General features: G+C 34.9%; 1 protein-coding gene across 19 annotated transcripts in view; it reads left to right on the top strand.

The window, feature by feature from the left end:
• The window catches only part of ASPP (Ankyrin-repeat, SH3-domain, and Proline-rich-region containing Protein), a 504,012-nt gene that overhangs the window by 174,661 nt on the left and 306,737 nt on the right, over positions 1-22,614 (top strand). Inside the window, exon 1 of one of the 19 annotated variants that reach the window (XM_067775887.1) lies at positions 5,528-5,698. The exons of the other annotated variants lie outside the window; for them this stretch is intronic. The gene's annotated coding sequence lies outside the window, so the exon portion shown is untranslated. Of the gene's footprint in view, positions 1-5,527; positions 5,699-22,614 lie in introns of those variants that run through there. 19 annotated transcript variants of the gene reach the window in all.

Genomic DNA, 22,614 nt, shown 5'->3' with positions numbered 1-22,614 from the left:
ATTACTTTGAAAGCAAATAGAAGTTAATTAGTGGGGTACGTGTACTTTTCCGTATTTACTCTAGTTTTATGAGAGTATACAATCGATCATATAATTAGTTTGGGAACAAATAGAAGTTAATTAGTGGGGTACGTGTACTTTTCCGTATTTACTCTAGTTTTATGAGAGTATACAACCGATCATATAATTAGTTTGGGAACAAATAGAAGTTGATTAGTGGGGTCTGTGTACTTTTCCGTATTTAATCTTTAAATATGCGGTCATGGTATAAATACCATATTTCAACTGTGAAAATACATGTACGTATTAGGGTGGTTCAAAAATTTAAAATTTTTTTAGAGACCTAGCGACTCTCCTATTATGTTACATATAACAAAAAAAATAAACTACGCAAAATTTCAGAACTGTAGAATATATGGAAGGCAGTTCTGTAAAACTTTGATTTAGAAAGTTTTTTTTTGTTTTCAGGATTCAGAAGTTAAACACTCTAAGATTTTTCAGCATAAAATTACTGAATTGTAAAATTGTTATAAAGCTTTAAATATAAAGTTTGGAGCAAAGCACTAGTCCCGACTTAATATACGAAGGGTTGGATGAAAAACTATAAAATGTACGATCACATTGGCTACTTTAAAGAAAAATAAAGCCAATTGGCCGAAGAACTGAGTGAAAAATGATCGTTTTATCTCAAGACAAACCCCCGCGGTAGGTATGCCTACCGTAAAAGGCGACTAAAATACCAAATTGATTCAAGGGGTTGTGTAGTGCAATATATAGCTTCTGCATCCGAATTGTCAACCTCACCTATCCAGGGCGAATCCTGTTTCATTAACATCTGAGGTTCTGGCGACCCCAAGTTCCTCATGGCAAATGCGGGGTGGGGAGGGCGATATTGCCTAGCAGGTTTAATGTGGTCATATAAATCATTCCCGAGGTAGTCGGGCTAGTACTTTAATGGTGCTTTGTTACCGGAACGTACCGGATCTATATCCGGCAAAGGACCATCAATTTCGATAAGATTCCCCAAAGTCTTCGGGGAGTTACCTTATCGTTAATACAACAACAACACAAACAGTATATTAAAAAGCAAGGAGGAGCACCAGAAAGAAGAAAATGCCGGATCCTGCTGCAAAATCTACGTCTTCTTCTATTAGTATACCCGATGTTGACTTAGATGATAGTTCAAGTGTTGAAAGCTATACACAAATTTTACCGATGATGAATTATGTATATCAAACGTTTTATTAAGCAAGAACGAAGATGTTCCTGAACCAAAGGTTTAAAATTTTTTAACATGAATGTGGCAAGGGCTTCATACCGGAATAAAGTTTTCGATCGTGAGGCTGTAAAGGCCGAGCTAAAATGAAGATAGATGCGTTCAACGCAATTTTATGCATTCCGGTAACATTGCCATAATCACGCAAGACGTTGCGTTGTTAATCTAAAGGAACTCCAAACATGGCAATTGAAACATATTTCTATGAGTTAAGCGGAGATTGCCCTAATTGTTTTAAATGTATGAAAACATTTATTTGAAGCAATTTCTAATTTATAATTTATTTAAGAATTTGGGAAAAATTGAAACAACGTGACCTCAGAACGGACAAGGCGACAGATGTTTCGATTATACCTTTTTTAAATCTCTTCAAAGCCTTTTCTCCCGGTAGTGGGATTTGAACCGGCACTCCTACGATGGTTGAAGTGTTACAAAGGCATTCAGCCACGTCATGCTTTAGTTGTTGTAAATCTTATCCCAATTGCCTTCTTTGCATATTTTCTTTATACACAGAACATACCCCGTATGTAATCATGTGTATAAGTTATGCGTTGGTAAGGCGGTTTTTCATAGAAACTGGTATTTCGTTTATTTAAAAAGGAAATTTCCCGAAGCACTGTTGTTACATTCTCACTATGAAGCAAAAAGACTTGCTAACGTACATATTTTCTCTCCTATTCATATGCTAAAATGTAGTTTTTAACGATAAAAAACGGTAGAAAAGTACTAACGTGTGGGAAAAAAAATTTCACTTGCATAGTGTGAAAGCACCCTTAGCCAAAGCAAAGGTCGAATTCTTCTTCTTATACTTTGCCTGCAACAAAAGTTGGAAGTTGGCTACTTTTTCATATAAGATGGTGCAAATGTCGCTCGATCAACAGTTCTAAATAAAAATACTTGCAATATACTCATCAGTCATGAGATTTCGATAAACGTATCTATACGAAAAACTGCGAAATTTTGCCTGCAATTTTAAGTTCTCAAAATGTGGATAGGCAACCAGTACTAGTTTCCTTATCTGATGAAAATGAGAAATTGCTGGGGGTGCCAAAAACTGGGTAGTGCAACATTTTAGGAAACTGGAGATGCAGTACTTAAAACTCTTATGACATGGGATCTCGACGATAAAGCAATTGGTACTGGCTTCAATACAACAGCATACAATAATAGTATCAAGAGTGGTGAATGCATTTTCATTAAAAATAGCTGAATAATGAACCTCTATTGTTGCCATGTCACCATCACATAATGCCATTGGTTTCGAGTATTTTTTTTTCAAATTTTTCTCCTGCAGAAGCTGTGTTAAGAAATAGTGCAATGGAATCTTTGCTACATCATCTTAGTAAGAAAGGTAAGTCTCGATATGACTACTTCCAACTTATTGAACTGACGACGTTGGTGTTGGGGCAACCTATATGAAAAGTTCATTGGAGAGCACCTGGGCCTATACATAACGCTCGCAGGATGGCTAAGCATATAAATTGTTTCTTTTCCCAGAGCGTAACCTTTGGACATATTTAAATATTTTGAAGCATTTTTGTACGTAAAACGCTAGGTATAGACTACAATCAGCAGTAACACAGCCTTAAGTGGCCTAGTTTTTTGAAAAAAGGTTGGAAAATACAGTGAAATTGATGAAGAGATAACATAAACTGCCAGCAGCTGCAGTAACATTTATGGTACCTACCCGACGAACTGGTCGGATTATCAGCTTTATTCCAAGAAAGGGAACTATGAAAACAAATTGAACATTGCGAATAAGATATATGTCCCTGAATCACTAAGAATTGTTAGAGGTAATGCCAATTTACTGAGTGATGAATATAAATTGGCAGTCTTTGCTAATAGTGGAACAATGCTCTTATTTACTAAGCTAAACATTAAGCAAAGTTTTTCAAAAAACACCCAAGTTAATGGGAACACGAGTCAGAGTTAAAAAAGAGGCTAGAACTGTGGTTTATAAAATCAAATTGGTCAATAACATCACCGAAAGAGGTATTAAACTTATTCAAGATTTTAACAAAGTCATAAAAAATGATGAGGAGGAAAAACAGTTGCTGCAGATTTTAGAGGCTAATCAAAAACAAGTTCCGACTGAACCAACAAAAAGGTCGTTTCAGAAAGCCTAAGACGGTTTCTGTCTATTTCCAAAGGCAAAATATAAAGATTTCATTTTGATAATTTGTATTCCTTATAAAATGTACTTATTTTCAAAAAGATTCTTAATTTAAAATAACCAAATTAATTTAGGTTTTTTTATACTAACTTTTCTATTGTTTTTTTTTTTTTCAGAAATTGTGGAAAAATTTACGTCTCCATTTTTTTAAACAGCATTGAGCACTGCCTTCTAAATAACCCATGATTTTTTACTGTAATATTTTGAAACACCATAGGACATATAAACATATAAGCAACTAAAAGAAATATTTCCTTTGAAATAGAATAACAAACAATTTAGCAAATAACAAACTTAATTATCTTGACTTTGTTATAAGGTAGAACGAACACTGTTTGTTCACCTGGTTTTGAAATTTTCTGAAACTATAAGAAAGGTATAAATAGTGTTCATTTAAGCACTTTAAAACTAACAATCGGCGAAAGAAGTCACAAACTGCACTGAATTTACGGAATTATTTTGCGCTGCTTTTTGTGCTTTTGGGCGGTGTCAATTCGCAGCCTCGCATTGTAAAAGCCCATCTATTTTATCATGACATTATGCTTTGAAATAATTTTGCGTTGGCACTTTGGTCAAAATGGAAAAAGTGATAACAGCTGCGCATTGCCAGGAAGTTTTAGTTGGTGTAACCATGACAAACGGTGATGGACAAAAGCGCAATGTTGATCACAAAACGTCACATATTGATATAGGTGAAATTACAGTGAGTTTACCCTTTATATCGAGGTCTGCAGTGAAACAAATTGCGCTTTCCAGTCCTAAATTAAAGAAAGGCATACAAGTGCGAAGAACTCGAGATAAAGGGTGAACTCACTTTAATTGCACCTATATCCATATGTGACGTTTTGTGATCAACATTGCGCTTTTGTCCATCACCGTTTGTTGTGGTTACACCAACTAAAACTTTCAGGCAGTGCGCAGCTGTTATCACTGATTCCATATTGACCAAAGAACCGACGCAAAAATATTTCAAATTATAATTTAATGATAGAATATATGGGCTTTAAGAATACGAGGCTGCGAATTCAGACGCTCAAAAGGGCAAAGAGGAGCGCGAAATAATTCCGTAAATTCATTGCAGTTTGTGATTTCTTCCGCCGATTGTTAGTTATAAATTTTTAAAACAAGAAGGCTCATCCGGACCCATCTTTTTTATAGTCTCCGAATTTTCACAATGGACGAAGCAATAGTTTTCGTTCTACCTTATAACAAAGTCAATATAATTAAGTATGTTATTTGCTAAATTGTTTTTTATTCTATTTCAAAGGAATTATTTCTTTTAGTTGCTTATATGTTTATATTTCCTAGGGTGTTTCAAAATATTATAGTAAAAACAAAATGGCAAAATCATGGGTCATTTAGAAGGCTGAGCACTGCTGTTTAAAAAATGGAACGTAAATTTTTCTACAACTTCTGAGAAAAACAACAACCATAGCAAATTTAGTATACAAAAACCTTAATTTATTTGTTTGTTTTAATTTAAGGATATTTTTAAAAATAAGTACATTTTATAGGGAAAAGAAATTATCAAAATGAAATGTTTCTATTTTGCTTTTGGAAGTATACGGTTTCTGCAAGCTTTCAAAAACGGCCTTTGTTGTTGGTACATTCGGAACTGTTTTTCCTCCTCATAATTTGTTATGACTTTGTTAAAATCTTGAGTAAGTTTAATAACTTTTTTGGAGATATTATTTACCACTTTGATTTTATTATCTATACTTCCTCCTGTTCCCATTAACGTGGGTGTTCTTTTGAAAAACAACAGCATTGTCAATTCACATTCATCACTTAGTATATTAGCAATTCCTCTAACCATTCTTGACGATCCGGGACAGACATATTATTCACAATGACTTTGTTTATATAGCTTGCTTTCCTGGAAAACTGTGACAATAACACCAATACGCTTAGAGCAGGGTAGGCAGAAAGGTACCTCGAGAACATGGATCTAGCATCAAATGACGAGCATATAGACGTAAAGGCGGCAGTGCTGGTAGCGTACAATCAGTTCAACGATGCTGCTAGCCGTAAAAATACCCATAAGACGCTGCCAGCAGAGGAGATGGAAACGGACTTCCAGAGCCTGCGACCAGCTGTTAAAATCCATTGCATGAGCGCAGTGGCGGAGAATAAGAAGACACACAAACATCTCATGGCGCTGCAATTCTTAGAGATTAACCTCCAACACAGGGAAGTGGCGCCGAGCGAGCTCCTTCTGACAAGTGATAGAACGATACGAGTACTGAGTGAGTGGTATCGATACTTTTCCAAAAATTACTCGATGTTTTTTCCAAGTACTTAGTAAAGTATCGATACTTTACCTCGATACTTTACCAAGCGCAGATGGTCTACATTTTAACATCAACAAAGTTCAGTCCAATAACACCATAACTTGAGCATAAATTGAGATCGTTTTTGGCAAGGTTAGAGTGGGAGACGATTTCTGCATATGGTGGTAAAAGAAAAGTATGTGACTGTTTTCCAGAATCACACACTCCAACAAAGGTATGGAAATTTGTTATAAAGAAATAAATGTAAGGCGCGATAACCTCTGAACAGATTTAAGGCCGAGCTTGTCTTCCAATTTTGGTCGTGCTCTTTTTTAATGTTTCACACAAATTGGCGGTACAGAGCATACTTGTTTTATGCCGACTCCGAAAGGCATCTGCAAGGCAGACGAGTTTTCACTGAGAAGCTTTCCAAGGCAGAAGTGGTAGAACCCGCTTAGAACAATTCTAATTGAAAAATTTGTTTCTAAAATTTTGATGTTGCTTTGCCGGGTCGTGAACGCAGGATAGTCGGTGTGGTAGGCGGAGCACGCTACTATCAAACCACTACGGAAAAGCTGCTAGCTCCAGAAAATTTCAATAAATTTAAACTTGTCATATAGTAGAGCTTTTTCGTTCTACTGTGAAATTTTGGTGAATCGAGTTAGCAGCATTTACAGTATCGTCAACGATATTGTTATTGAAAATGGTCAAAATCAGATTTTATTCACGCTTGCTTTCAAAAATGGAAAAAGGGGCAATACTGCCGAGGTGGTGAAACTTCATGAGTGGATAAAAAAAAGTTACGAAATACAGCACAAATGTATTACAATTTTGTGAAATTGGAGCGGCGCCACCCACATTAATTAGAAGAAAATTCAAAAGGTTTTCAAACCGTTAATAAAAAGCCATTGATATCGCTTTGCAATATGGCGGAAATATGGTTATTGGTATTATATGTAGATCCGATCAAAAGCGGATAAGATAGACTTAGGTAGACGAGGTAGAGATAGACTTAGCAAAATCTTTTGATACAGTCAACCACGGCACATTATTGTAAGACTTATTAGGGTCCCATCTTCCACTTAGTCTCAAAAGGTGCACCGCAAAATATCTGCCTGAATGACAGACATCGATGCAACTCAAGAACGTACCATCTAAGCCCAGAAAAATTAGACAAGGTGGCATTCTATTCCTGCTTTTGTTTAACCTCTACATATCGGAGCTCTCTTCGCCACCAGAAGGAGTTACCATTGTTTCCTACGCCGATGACTGCACAATAATTGCTACAGGTCCCGGCCCACCCATCTATGAGCTATGTAATTTCTCCAGTTTTTTCTCCTCGCGAAATCTGACATTGCCGCCGGCCAAATCATAGGCGGCCTTATTTCCAACATATACAAAAGGAATGTCGACCATATTGGACATCCACGTCGACGGCATTACTTTACCGCATCCGCAACGATACCTAGAATTGAGGGCCGTAACAAAATTCTCAATTCTCTTGCCGGCAGCACTTTAAAATAAAGAGAGGCTTATTACCACTTACAAAGCAATTGGCCGGTCGCTTGCATGCTACGCGTTCCTCATGTGGCCGTCGAGCCTAAGGGTTACTCACTGGAAGAAAATACAGGCCTGTCAAAACACCGCTCTCAGAAACGACACAGGCTGTCTTCTTATATCCACAGAGAGTACACCCCATTAGGAGAGAAATGAAATGCTGAACAAATAGTTTCTGTTGAATATATATAAACCTGGGCATCCCAACAGACATCTGATTTATGATGCCACAACGCCCAGGGGCATAAGGGGTCATTTCCATAAGTATTATGAGGAAATACGGCACTTGAAAACACAGCCGTATGAAGCTATAAAGCACTAGAAGGTCCTCAGTGAAATCCACAAACAGGCGTCGGACCTATATGCCAGAAATTGACCGGTGAATCCACACCCTCGTGTTGAGTCAACACCTTTTTAACACTTTTTGTGTTTAAAAATTTTTCAAACCGAAGCAGAGTGTAGTCTTCGTGGTAAAAGTGTTAATTCAGCATGTACTTAAAGTGCTTATTCAACACGATGGAAAGTGTTGATTGAACGCTAAAATTTGGTTAGTTTAACATGATATTTAACACGGTGGTTACTGTTAAATTAACAGGAATTATTGTAAAAAGTGTTAATTGTTAAACATTGACTTAAAGTGTGTATTTAACACTATGAAAAGTGTTGATTTTTCACCAAAATATTGTTGATTTTACATGACATTTAACATGATACCTCTGGTTAAACTAACAGGAATTAATGTTGAATTTTATTTATTTATTTATTTATTTATTTATTATTACGGTCTTTAAGACCTAGTTTAGGTTAAAAAAGGAGATTAAACATAAATACTCATGTCACATTTAGTGACGTACAATATAAAAACAATTTTTCTTTGAACTTACTAATATTTTCACAGTCTTTCAAATCAGAAGGTAACTCATTATACATTTTATACCCTAAATATTCAAGAGACCTTTTGGCGAACTCAGTTCTTATTCTAGGCAGTCTTATATTATTGCAATTTCTTGTTCCATAATTGTGGATTTCATGATTATAATGTATTTTACTACTCAGGTAATTCGGTAACATTCCTAACCTAAGTTGGTGTATAAATTTCAATGTGAAATAACTAACTGACTGTTTAATACTAAGCCAGTTTAATCTATTGAGCATTACAATTTTTGGCGTTCTTGGAGGACATTTTAAAATAAATCGCATTGCCTTGTTTTGCTGTATTTGAAGTTTCTTAATATATATATCATTACTTAATAGCAGAATAGTAGGACAATAAATAAAGTGTGGTTCAATAATTGAACGATATACCAATATTTTATGACTTTGACTGATATGTTTACATGTTCTATACATGAAGCCTATTTTCTGTGCAATTTTCCTTTCCAGATAAGTTACATGCTCTCCAAAATTTAGATTATCATCAATCAAAACTCCTAAATACTTAATTTTGTCTACTCTTTGGATTTCCATGTTTTTTACCTTCAGCGTAATATTATTTAAACTATTGTTACTTATGATATTAGTGTTTTTACAAAATATCATGAACTTAGTTTTTTCGACATTTAATTTCAGTTTTCTAAGGCATAACCATTTGTATAGCGAGTCCAGGTCTTCTTGTACTTTCAGCATGGCACATTCTGCATATTTTTCACTTATGATAAGCAATGCATCCTCCGCAAATAGACGTATTTTACAATATTTTAAGCAGCTCTTCCTGAATCCCGATTGTTATGGGATAATCACATTGTGCTTCTCTAAGTATGCCACAAGTTGATCCTTTACCACTGTCTCCATAATTTTTTCATCTGTAGGTAACGTGTTAATTGGACGTAGTTCCTCAGGTTTCATTGTATTTTTTACTTTTTCAACAGGTATTATTGTTGAAATTGTCCAGTAACTAGGTACAATACCGCTGTTTAAGGATTCGTTAATTATGTCTTTGTAGAAATTAGCAGTATATGTCATGGCATCTTTAACGACACCCTCCGATAAAAGCTTGTCGCCGCCATTTTGTTTTTAAGTGATTTTGTGATAATAATAATATCGTCCACTACAATGTCAGTAAATTTAAATGTTTCAAATGGATTACTATGATTTGCGCTTATTTCATCCCCATTTACAATTTCTTCGATGCTATCATTAATTTCAACAATACTTTGTATAAAAAAGTTATTTAGGGCATTAGCTATATCATATTCATTTTCCAAGCATTCACCGTTAATTACAATTTTAGTGATATGTTTTTTAACATCATTAAGCTCGACGAGGTCTTTTAGACACTTCCACATACGTTTCATATCGCCATTGTTATGATTTGCTCTATCTTCCATGTATTTCTTTTTTTTATAAATTATGGTTCTTTTATATATTTTCTTAATGACGTTATATTCGTCCCAAAATCCAGTATTTCAAGCAGTTTTATAAGATTCTATTTTTCTTTTATGCAGGTTTGTTAATTCTCGGTCGTACCACTTATTTCTTATCTGTATTTGAGTCCTCTTTATATAAGTCAGTGCTTGCATAGCCACAGTTACAACTTCGTTTAGGGCTTTAGTTTTAGTTTCTACTCCGGAAATTGACATAAAGCTGAAATCGCATGTTCGTAGCAAAGTTAAAAGATTTTCAGCACTATAGTACTCCCAACATGTAACAGTAGCATACCTTCTCATTTTACAAAGCTTTGTTGTTGGCACTTCGAAGTGGATTGTCTCATGGTCAGAAATGCGATGTTCACCTATATTTACTGCTTTAACTTTATCATTGTTACTGAATAGCAAATCAATTCTTGTAGACGAGTACTCTGTTATCCTTGTGTCGAAGTTTATCCTTTGTATCATTGCCATTTGTGCAAATAAACTTGTTAGCTGGTTTGAGTATGTTGACGATACATTTACATTGATATTAAAATCACCAATTATTAAATTATTATCCGCCTCCTTGAGATGTTCAGTGATGATTTCATTTAGATAAGTAATAAAGGTGGAGTCACTGCTACTTGGTGAGTGATATAGTACACCGATTTTCCATTTTAACCCGCATTTGTTTATTTTTACAATAATGCACCACACATTCATGTTGATAGCTTTATTACAAACTATGCTAAATTGTATATTTTCATTCACATACATGACAACACCGCCAGTGTGCCTACTTTGAGAGTCGCAACGAATGCATTTGTATGTCGGAATACTAAGTTCAGAATCCAAGATATGTTCTGTTGTACACGTTTCCGTACATAACACAATACTTGGTCTTCTTATTTCAATAAGACGTTCCAGCTCGATTTTATTTGCTATGATACTACTAATATTAAGATAAATGCATTCCAAGTTGTATATATTGCTATCTCGATTTAAATAATATTTTGACTTTTGCGCTGCTGTAAGGATTTTCTTTGGTTGCTAATAAACAACTTTCCTTTTCCTTGCATCTAGCTTTTGTTGGTATACGGGACAAGTTCTATCCAGAGTATCATGGTTTTCGTCAAGTCCTAGATTCAGCTCCTTGTTTGCTCGTATGCAGTTAATGCACTTGTTTACTGCATCCCTTATGCATTGTGTATGTTTATGCTCACCCAAGCATTTTGTGCATACTTCCTTTTCCTTGCAGTCAGCCGCTTTGTGATTGAAGCCTTTGCATTTAAAACAACACAATACCTGCACTGCATCATATACTCGGCAACGTTCCCAACCTACATTAAGCCTCTCTCCAGCTAGTACATTTGCGAACGCTTCAACATTCATTTCTATCACACTAACACTGCATGATCTCTTAAAACAACAGTAAATCATGTTAAGTTTAACACTATCCCCTGTTGTTTTACCCTTGAGTAAAACTGTTGTTTTAAAGTTGACTTTAAAGTGATTGTATTTATTAAGCTCATCCAATATACATACGTTTGTAATTTAAATCTTGTGATAAATGAAATTAATTCAGCGTTCTTATATTAGTATACTTATGTAATCAGACTTGAGAAAAATCGTATGCGAATAATGCCCGCTATATATAATACATAATAATAATAATAATTAAGATAATACATTTTGGCCAACCATTTTAATAATATTTTACTTCTTTTAAAAAAATTTTCAATGCTCTTTAAGGCGTTTTGTTTTACTAACGTTTTTTACGATTTTTTTAAATAATTTGTATATACTTAAATAAGTTTTACACTTTTATTTTAATTTTTATTAGTCCAGGCATATTAGACGAAAAATCAATGAATGGTGAAACTCTTTCGGACCATAGCTTTCTTTGGTTTATCGAATTCTCCCACTAATGAACATGAAACGTTGAAAAAATAAACCAAAAGTTTCCAGAGTATAATTTGCTGCAGCCATTTAAGTGCATTTTTTTTGGCGACTCTTTATTATTTCGAAAATGGCAGCAGCTGTCAAAAAATTTTCTTCTACAGTTTGTTTATCGAAATATTACCCATCAAAAGTGTCTTTATAGTTTTTTTTGTAAAAGCCACTTTTCACTTTTTCGTTGTTCATATATGAAAAAATCATTGAAACAAGTTGATTTATGAATGCATTTTGAAAGGTGTCAAAAAACCGTTTTTTTGGAAAAGTGAATTTTTTGCCGATTTCGATAGATTATTATGTTGCTATCAACGTTTGTTTTGGCGATTTTTTGTTGAAGCGATTAAATTATTAAAAGTGGGCGTGGCAGTAACCGTTCTCTTTTAAATTTAATAGTTTGTTTAGTGGCCAAGTAAAAGCAGCTTAACGAATTTGAATAAAAATCAACGTCTTTAAAGCTTATTACCTGTAAAAAGATTTAGGCTATATTTGGAGAAATTTTAAACATTAAATCAAACAAATTAATAACTTAATGCAAATTTTTACAGTTAGTAGGACTGCTGCCACGCCCATTTTTTATGGGTCAGTGGCATCCAACAAAAAATCGCCAAAACAAACATTCATAGCAACATAATAATCTACCGAAATCCAAAAAAAAAAAAAAAAAAAAAAATTAATTTTCCAAAAAACAAAAAAAAAGGTTTTTTAACGCCTTACAAAATGCATTCATAAATCAACATGTTGAATGATTTTTATACTACGCGTGCTTTGCACACAGAGTATATTAACTTTGATTGGATAACGTTTGGTTGTACAGGTATAACGGAATATCAAAATAATCAGTTTCGAAAAAAATTTTATTGAGCCATGTCCGTCCGTCCGTTAACACGATAACTTGAGTGAATATTGAGATATCTTAACAAAATTTGGTACACGAGCTTATCTGGTCCCAGAATAGATTGGTATTGAAAATGAGCGAAATCGGATGATAGCCACGCCCACTTTTTATATATATAACATTTTGGAAAACACAAAAAACCTGATTGTTTAGTCAATAATACATCTACAATGTTGAAATTTGACCTGTGGACTGTGATAAAATCAAATTTACAAATATTATTAATCATAAATTAAAAATCGTTAAATCTATCGTAGCAAAATTCGGCTGAGAGGTTGCTTTTACTATAAGGAATGCCGAAATCGGTTAAGGAACACGCCCAATTTTATACAAAAGATTTTTAAAAGGTTCGTGGACGAATAAGATAAGCTATATCTTTGCAAAAAGAGCTTTATATCAGTGGTATTTCCTTTCCCAAGTGGATTTATAACAATAAATAGGAAAAACTTCAAATTAAAAAAAAAAATGGGCGTGGCACCGCCCTTTTATGACTAACCAATTTCCTATGTTTCGGGAGCCATAACTGGAAGAAAAATTAACATATCGTAATGAAATTGTGTACACATATTTTCCTTTTAGCAAAAAATATTTCTAGTAAAAATGGAGAGGATCGGTTACGTGGTCCACTTAGATATAAAACAATTTTAAAAGGGTCGTAGACTAGAATAATAAGCTATAACTTCGCAAAAATAGTTTTGAATTAATGATATTTCACTTATCAAGTTTTATTGTAAGAGGAAATGGGCAGACATTTTTTTTTAACGGGCTGTGCCAGGTGTTATGTAGAAAAGTATCTGAAATTAAATGTCCATTTGAAGCTCACGCTGAGTATATAATGTTCGGTTACACCCAAACTTACACACCTTTACTTGTTTCATATATGAACAACGAAAAAGTCATAATAGCGCAAGGTACATGGCTTTTGCGAAAAAAACTTCACTTTTGATGGGTAATATTTTGATAAACAAACTGTAGAAGAAAATTTTTTTTACAGCTGCTGCCATTCTCGAAATAATAAAAAATTGCCAAAAAAATGCATTTTAAATGGCTGCAGAAAAGTATTCTCTGGAAATATTTGGTTTATTTTTTCAATGTTCATTAGTGGGAGAATTCGACAAACCAAAGAAAGCTATGGTCCGAAATGGTTCCAGGATTCATTGATTGATTGACTCTTCACAGGTGTGCTTACTGCGACAGGTTGAGATTTGTGGCTGTAAGCTAAGCGAACTATTTGGAGATTCCAAAAAATGCATAATAATATTTTCCTGCAATAAAAAAAGAAATGCAAAAACTATATATGTGTACATTTAACTAAAACCAACGCTTAATTTATTTTCCTTCAAATTGGCTAGCCTTTGCTTAAATTTAATTCTAGTCCCAAGCATTGAAACAGGGAAAAGTTCATTGGTATTGTCTTCTTTAATTAAAAACAGGCTCTCAGTGTCCATTCCACAGTTTGATGATATAAAATCGCAATATGTATATTTATCAATATGCACTAGGGTGGGCCTTCTTTTGCAAATTTGTCAAACAAAGCAAGAATTTGCGGACCTTTGACCTTTCTGGCAGGTTGTTGCATTGCCATATCTTGAAATATTTCCACAGATCACGTTTTCACTACCTAACATAAATTTCCGAAAAGTTCTTGATTTCTTCCTTAATGCAAATTTGCCTCCATACAAATATGGTGCACCCTAATATGCACACTTATTAACAAACATACAATTGAAGATTGAATGAATAGGTTCCTATTCATAAAAACTAAATTAAATTATCTTACCTAGCATTCTTTTGCCCACTTCTTCGCCATAATCCATTTTTCCGCAAATGATGTCCTTTAAAGCGGAGTCATTGGTGTCGTTTGTCGTGTCCGCTGTAGTCGTATCCCTAACGTAACCCTATACGATACATTGTGATCGATTAATGGTGCCTTAACCTAAAAATCGTGAAAACTTCACAAAAATGAAGAAAACGCAAAAAATTAAAACCATGTTCCACAAAAAATAAGTAATTTACTCATAACGTATCCAAAACAATAAATAAAATCTACAAAAAGTTATTAAATTAACCAAACTAAAATATTTTTAGGTTATGGATACGGCGAGAAACCTAAAACCAACTGCTTGGCTACGATACGGTTACGACCTTAGCGTTACGATATGGCACCAATAATCGATTACATTGATTCCCATAAGGTTGGTCGAATCAGCTGTTATAAGGTTACCGATACGGTTACCGATAACGCACCAATGTCTGCAGCTTTAGATTCGTGTTCTCGCATGTCGGAGCTGCTGTGCTGCCGCTCTGCGGCAGAGAAGTCTCAATTTCACCAGAAGGCAGCGGTGAGCCCAATCCAATTTGGCTGGATTCCTGGTCAACATCACTCACTACACTGCTCATTGTATTAACGAAATGCGTTAATTAAATATTTATGAAGAAACTTGAGCAATTATCAAAACAAAATAGCTTTTATTAACAACTCACAATATTATATTGCAAGCGACCCTGACATTTCGAGAAAAATGACGAATTTTTTAACGGGATAGTTGCCGTTGTTATTTTTACTTCATGTCACATGAAGTCGAAGAAGTAAAAATCTTGTTTGCCAGATCGTGTTAATTTGAAAAATTTTCAAAAATTGTTTTTGCTTTGCATGTTAAAATCGATCGTGTGAAATTAACATGAATCGTGTTGCTTAAAAATGATGATTTTTTCTCTAGGTGCAGTACTTATAGAATAATACCCAAAGTTAGCAGAGGAGGAACGCACTCTCCCTAGGGAAACGCGCGTCACTCTAGCTCAACTTCGGTCTGGGTACTGTAACGGGTTAAACTCTTACCAATCCAAAATCAACCCCGACATACAAAATGTACATATGTCCTGCTTGCAATGTGTCCCCACATGACACCAACCATCTATTCAACTGTATTGTGGAACCAACGCCTCTAACACCCCTCCCATTATGGTCCACCACTATTGAAACAGCAAGTTTCCTTGGACTCCCATTAGAGGACATTGATGATGATTTGTGATTGGTCCCACCTATTGGATGGGGCGAAGCGCTGCTACAATAACAACAACAACTCCGGCTGAAAACACTTTTTCCAATTGAAAAAACTTCTGTCTAAATTTGAATGTTGCTTTGCCCGGGAATACTTCAGTATTTTATGTCGTATATTTGATTGTAACATGATGTAGGCAGGGTGCATTTATTTTGATTTTTACCGATGGCCAAAAAGGCAAAACGTTCTCCGGAAAAAAATTTCGATTAAGCAACAAGTAAGGAAGTCTAAATTCGGATGAAACCGAACATTACATACCCAGCTGTACACTTGAAATGCTGTTGTTGTTTGTTTTGTGTGCTTAATAGTGTTACAAGGCTGCGCAATAATACATATACACATGGTTCTATTCTGAACTATTTTTCTTCGAGTTATGGCTCCCGAAACATAGAAAATTGCTTAGTCATAAAAGGGGCGATGCCAGGCCCATTTTCTAAATTTGAAGTTTTTCCTATTTATTGTTATAAATCCACTTGGGAAATGAAATACCATTGATATAAAGCTCTTTTTGCAAAGATATAGCTTATTTTATTTGTCCACGACCCCTTTAAAAATCTTTTATATAAAAGTGAGCGTGGTCCTTAACTAATTTCGTAAATTTTTCTTCAAAGCATTCCTTATAGTAAAGGCAACCTCTCTGCCGAATTTTGTTACGATAGGTTAACGATTTTTGATTTATGATTAATCATATTTGTAAACTTGATTTTATAACAAGTAGGCGGTGCCACGCCCATTAAAAAATTTTTTTTTTAAATTTTTATCAAGGGTCTCAATATCAGTCCACACGTCAAATTTCAACATTCTAGGTGAATTTTAACATTCTAGGTGTATTATTTACTAAATAAGCAGGTTTTTTGTGTTTTCCAAAATGTTATATATATAAAAAGTGGGCGTGGTTATCATCCGATTTCGCTCATTTTCAATACCAATCTATTCTGAGTCCAGATAAATTCGTGTGCCAAATTTGGTGAAGATATCGAATATTTACTCAACTTTACATGTTAACGGACAGACGGACGGACGGACGGACATGGCTATATGGAAGTCTATATTTATCTCGATACCTTTATACCTGTACAACCAACCGTGTTATAATACCCTGTGTACAAGTACTGCTGGGTATAAAAAGAAAGTCGAAGACAAAAATTACAAAGCGTCTGCCCAACAAGATGGGCCAATGTCATGAAGCGGTATCCAGCCAGCAGCAATATTCCAAGCCTTTGAAGAGATAGCAGAAGGGAAAAATGACAAAACTTCAAACAAGCTTTTCAGTTTCAAGCTGCTATTTCTAGCGTGCAATTCCAATGTTATCGATGTTGATGGTCCTTTGCCAGATGCAGATCCGGTACGTTCCGGGAAACGATTTGTTATGACCACATGAAACCTTCTAGGCCATACCTCCCTCTCACCCCCTTGATCCATCAGGAGTTTGGGGTGGCCAGAGCCTCGGCTGTTAATGAAACAGGATTCGCCACGGGTAGGTGAGGTTGATAATTGGGTTGGATAAGCTACATAATGCGCTACACAAGAAACCACACATCAGTAAAAATCAATTAAATATGTAGATGCAACGTTGATACTCAGAGCGTCGAAGATTATTATAGAAACGCATTCCATATTCCATTCCTTGATGCATTCATAACTCATATCAAGAGCCGTTACATGGAACACCAACAAATTTTTGAAAATTTCGGTTTTTTGTTCCCCAAAATGAATACAAAGCTGAAAAATGCAATAAACTGCATGAATTTTATGAAAGTGTTGTGAATTGTTCCAAAACCGAATTTGCAATGGAAGTCAAAATGTGGAGAAGGCGAGTCGATGGTCAAAATTTTAAAAACGTGTTTGATGCACTTGAGGTTGGTACAATTTTGATGATTGCTTACAAAAGTTGTATGCTATATTTCTTATTTATGTTATTTTTTCAGATGGTGAATCTAAATGCTTTCGAACATGTAAATAAGATATTGCGCATATTAGGCGTTCTACACTCAGAGAAAAACGCCGTTCTAAAATCCAGCACCACCGGACTCAATTCATGCTTTTCATGTTCTTACTTTTTTGTTCTTGAAAAACGAACGACCTGTTCTCAAAACAACAACCTTGTTCTTGAACTGACAACCATTTTCTTGAAAAGAGAACGGCTGGTCTTAAAATATGAACAAATGTTCTATTAATGAGAACAATGTTCTTAAATTAAGTTCAAGAAAAAAGAAACAGTATAATTCGTGTGCACTACAATGTTAAATACAACATTTGGCACAAGCTACCAAGCAGTTGTATTAGTCCAGCGGCTATGATGTTGCGGTTGCTATCGTGTGACGCGAGTTCGATCGCCGTCAAACCCTGAGATTTTTTAAAAAAAATTTTTCATATTCTATTTTTTTAACTCTTATTTTTCGTTCAGCTCCATTCACATATGCACAGCTAATTTTCAAACTTGTTATGAAATGTTTTAAATATATATTCAGATTGCATCATCAAATAATAAAAATTTCTCGATAGGAGAAATATATGAAAAATGCATATTATGCATTTTTTTCCAACCTTTTTGGAATTTTAATAATAATTTGTTTTGTTATTAATATTTTTTATTAATGACAAATAAATTATTTATTAATAAAAAAATAAATGATGGGTACCTACTTGAAAAAATTACCTTCCCCACTCCCCCAAAGATCAAGCACAAACCGCTCTTGAACTAACACCGAAAAATGTTAAATCGACCACAAATTTTTCTCGAAGCGTGAGAACGCAAAATCTTAAATCAAGTCCAAGTAGTGCTTGAAATGAGCACAGAAGGTTCACACATCAATACCAAAGTGGTCATAAAATACGAACGGTGTGCTTGGAAAAACTGTTCTTAAAACAAGCCCATCGGTCACGAGTTAAGAAAAAACGTACTTAACAGACTTTTGTCAACGAATGTTCTTAATTTTGAACTTGTTTCGTTCGTTTTAGAACGATTTTTTCTCTGAGTGTACCAGTTTCGACAGCAACACCAGAACGTACCTTTTCTGCCCTCAAAAGGTTAAAATCATACTTGCGGAGTACAATCAGTCAAGAACGTTTGAAAAGACTCGCTTCATTGAATATCCATATTGATACACCACTTTCGGTAAACGAAGTACAAGAAGAGTTTTTCAAAAAACCTAGGCGATTGTTGGGAGATAGTTATGGGAAAAATTAGTTTCTTTATGCTGTATGTGTTTAAAGCTTGAATATACAGCCACATTTTACTGACCGATTTTGGCTACGAACCAATTTTCGTGTCATAAAAAAGGTACGAAAAATACCTCACATCTACACCATCTTCTTCAATTTTGTAATTATCAAGCCTGAGATGCTCATTTTACAAGCTGAAGCAAATTTAAAGTATTTTTCGTACCTTTTTTACTACATGAAAATTGGTTAGTAGCCAAAATCGGTCAGAGCTTATATTCTTAATAAAAGTGCGTATGTTAACCCCCCCGTAAATTCGCCACTGCGTGTATATGTATATGTATATAGATGTAAGCTTTTTGACATGAATGTACGTAATTTAACGCGAAAATCTAATAGTCAACAAACTTCTCTCCAAACAAAAGGATACCAGGTAAATATGCGGGAAAATGCGAAAAAAGTGAATGGTTGCGAATGACTTTCTTTGTTGGCAACGGAAAACTGGCTATTGTGGAGAAAATCTCGTAACTGCGTCGACCCATTTTTCCTACTTTTTCAAACAAACAACTAACGCACACATATGCACATCTATCCAGGGTTGGATTAACTCTAGGAACAGTGATTGTACGACCAACTGCAAAGCCGACAGGTTTCAAAATTCATTTTTTCGGGAGTTTATACTGTCCTGGTGCCAAAAATATTGCTCTGTTTCAAATCTTTTGCTGTCTGAAGCCCTCGGCTCCTGGATATCGGTAAATGGCTTCATATCCTTTTTTGCATGCCGTTAAAAATCAAAGCGTGGAAAATTTACCGCCGATGCACCTTATCCTAACGGGTAAAAATTTTCAAGTATGTAATATCATTTGAAACCCAGCTATATTCCACCTAAAAATGTGCTTCAGACCCTGAAATCAATGGTGATGACAATACCCTACCGCAGTAAAAAATTACGCAGCTCAATTACAAATTATTTTCCGAAAACATTTTGAAAACAAACTACTTAATCAGGCGACATAATCCATATTGTCGAGATACGGGGGAGACAATTCGGTTCCAGATCGAACCCACGAACCTTCTTAGGTTACAATGCGTATCGGAAAAGCCAGCCGAAAGTAAGCGTCTCATGCCTGGCGAACAATAGTGAAAATATCGCCAGATCACATGACTTCATGTCCGCAAAATGTGAACCCCTATCATAGGGGCTGACTGCGGTATTGAATAGTAAGCAAGTCAACCAAGATTATTGCATTTCAGGTATTTTTTTGTTTTTTCAGTAAGATATAATACGAGAAATTCGTAAAAAACCTCTGTCTATGCGGCAACGTGATGAAGATTTTCCATTAAGTAGGTCAGTATAATGCGAGAAACTTGTATATAATACTGACAATTCAATAAAAAAATCAAGAGCGTGTTAGCTAATCACAAACTGACCAGAGCGGAGGAGGGTAAGAACCTTCTTTTCTGACGCGGTATACTAAATAAGAAATATATTCTTTCGCCTTTGCAAATATTCCTAAGGCTTTTAAAATAGTCAGCCGTTTCAAATTTCTTTTAGATTTCCACGAAACCCAACGGCAAAGTTTTTGAATTGTTGGCAAGCATCTATCTGGCGAACTCGAACTTAAAAATTTAGTTTGCTATTGATGTTAGAAAATAAAATAATTAAAAAAAAATTTTTAAGCTAAACGGTTTTATTGAAAACAATACTTACATTAAGTAATAATAATACTAAAAGCTAATTAGGTAGGTCCTAGGTACTAGTCATCACACTTGTCATCAATCTAAGGCGTTGATCAGACAATTAGATAAAAACGTTGGCCGCGTCAAATTTCTATTGATAGTCATATATAAGACCAACTGAACCTTAATCAGCTTATGCTACGCCTCACATTTTTAGAAATTTTACGTGTCCAACGCCTTTATTTAATTGTCTGATCAACGCCTTAGATTGATGAGGAGTGTGGGGACTAGTACCCAGGACCTACATAATTATTTTCTAGCTTTTAGTATTATTATTACTTGATGTAAGTATTGTTTTCAATAAAACCGTTTAGCTTAACAATTTTTTTTTAATTATTTTATTTTCAAGTTTTTTGTTTTTATTTAATTGCCTATTATTTCTCATTCTATTTAGTTCATTTAGTAATTCATTATTACAAGGACTCTTTCCTGACAATTTGTTACAATCGAAGTCCTTAATACATAATCCTTCTAAAGACTTTACTCGCGGCGGTGCCACGTATGCTTGTCCCTCCTCGAACTCTAAAGTATTTTGATGTCACTTCTACCGCACTGTTTGTAATTTGTTCTAAATATGAGCCAAATCCGACCACAAATACGAGTTTTTTTAATATCCCGATCCTTGCCGCACCTAGCGGAATTTTTTTTTTCAAAAAGCGAATTCTATTTTTGTATGTAATATGTGTTCCAAGGCGAATCTATACAAGGTGGTGGCAAAGCGAATTCAATCAATTCGCCGTGCAGATGAATGTCAAGTCAAAAGAAAATTTTCATAGATTTCGAATAACTGACATTTTCACCCTTATCGCGAAGTTCACGCGGAAAAGTGTTCGCCTTCACTTCTTTTGTTCGGGTGAACTTTTCCCGCATATCGGCAATTTCGGGCGAACAAAAGTTCACTTCGAAACAGCTGATGCTCTATTGTGAATTGGCAGTGAACAAATAATTTACTTACAATTGTGTAAATTTTGTAACCAAGCATATATTTCCTTAAAATACAACAAAAATAGAAATCAAAAATTTATAAAATAATGTTTAGTATTGCACTTAGGTTTGTATTGATTGAGCGCGAGGAGAATATATGTAAATGTGAAAGCGATTTGGAGGCAAGCAATTAAGGGACAGTTCTAACCCTTTGGACCCAAACGATTCACTGTAAGCTAAAAATTACTATTTTCAGCACTTTTGAATAACAAGTTATATTTTTTTTCAATTAAAAAAATAAAAAATAAATGTAAGGCGCGATAACCTCCGAAGAGATTTTAGGCCGAGCTTCTCTTCCAATTTGCGTCGTGCTCCTTTTTAAATTTTTCCTACAAATTGGCGGGACGGGACCTACTTATTTTATGCCGACTCCGAACGGCATCTGCGAGGCCGATGAGTTTTCACTGAGAGCTTTTCATGGCAGAAATACACTCGGAGTGCTTGCCAAACACTGCCGAGGGGCAACCCCCCTTAGAAAAATTTTCTTCTAATTGAAACACTTTATTTCTAAAATTTTGATGTTGCTTTTCCCGGGGCGTGAACCCAGGGCATTCGCTGTGGTAGGCGGAGCACACTACCATCACACCACGGTGGCCGCTTTCGCCAATATTACAGACTAAACAAGCCGGCATTCTAATGTTTGCTAGATATTCTTACCAACTCTCTGCTACCATTGAAGCAAACATTTCGAGTTCCACCAATTGTAAAGTGAAGTACATGTCTTCGTTTTTTCGCATAGGGAAAAGGCGTTGGAAAGGACCATGAAGTCTTAGCCAATCTTATTTCAGTGAGGTGCTCAACATTTTGGAACCGTTGCTTTGTCCACAATGGATGGCCGACTGATACGTTGTCATAAAAAATAGAATTTAGTAGTACAGGAATTTCACTTTTTTCCACTTGGCTTCCGATTGTGCATTATTTATTGATTTATTTATAATAATAAAAGTACATATAATTATAAGAGTATCAAATTTCAAAACAAAAAATTAATTACATTTTGTTTTCCTCTCGTTTGCCTGTAAAATATAAGTGAACAAATTTGGGTTTTACCGCTGTTCATTTCGCCCGAACAAGGAGTTGCCGATAAGGTGAAATCTTTTTCGAACACGAAAAATTGTTTTGCCACCCTCTGCGATAGGGTGAACAAAAACTGTGAATATTTTCGGGTGAAAATAAAACTCGCGATAA

The sequence above is a fragment of the Eurosta solidaginis genome, chromosome 3 (assembly GCF_040869045.1).
Source record: "Eurosta solidaginis isolate ZX-2024a chromosome 3, ASM4086904v1, whole genome shotgun sequence".
NCBI lineage: Eukaryota > Metazoa > Arthropoda > Insecta > Diptera > Tephritidae > Eurosta > Eurosta solidaginis.
The sequence above is the reverse complement of the archived record's forward strand: the minus strand, read 5'-3'. Positions and strand labels throughout refer to the sequence as shown.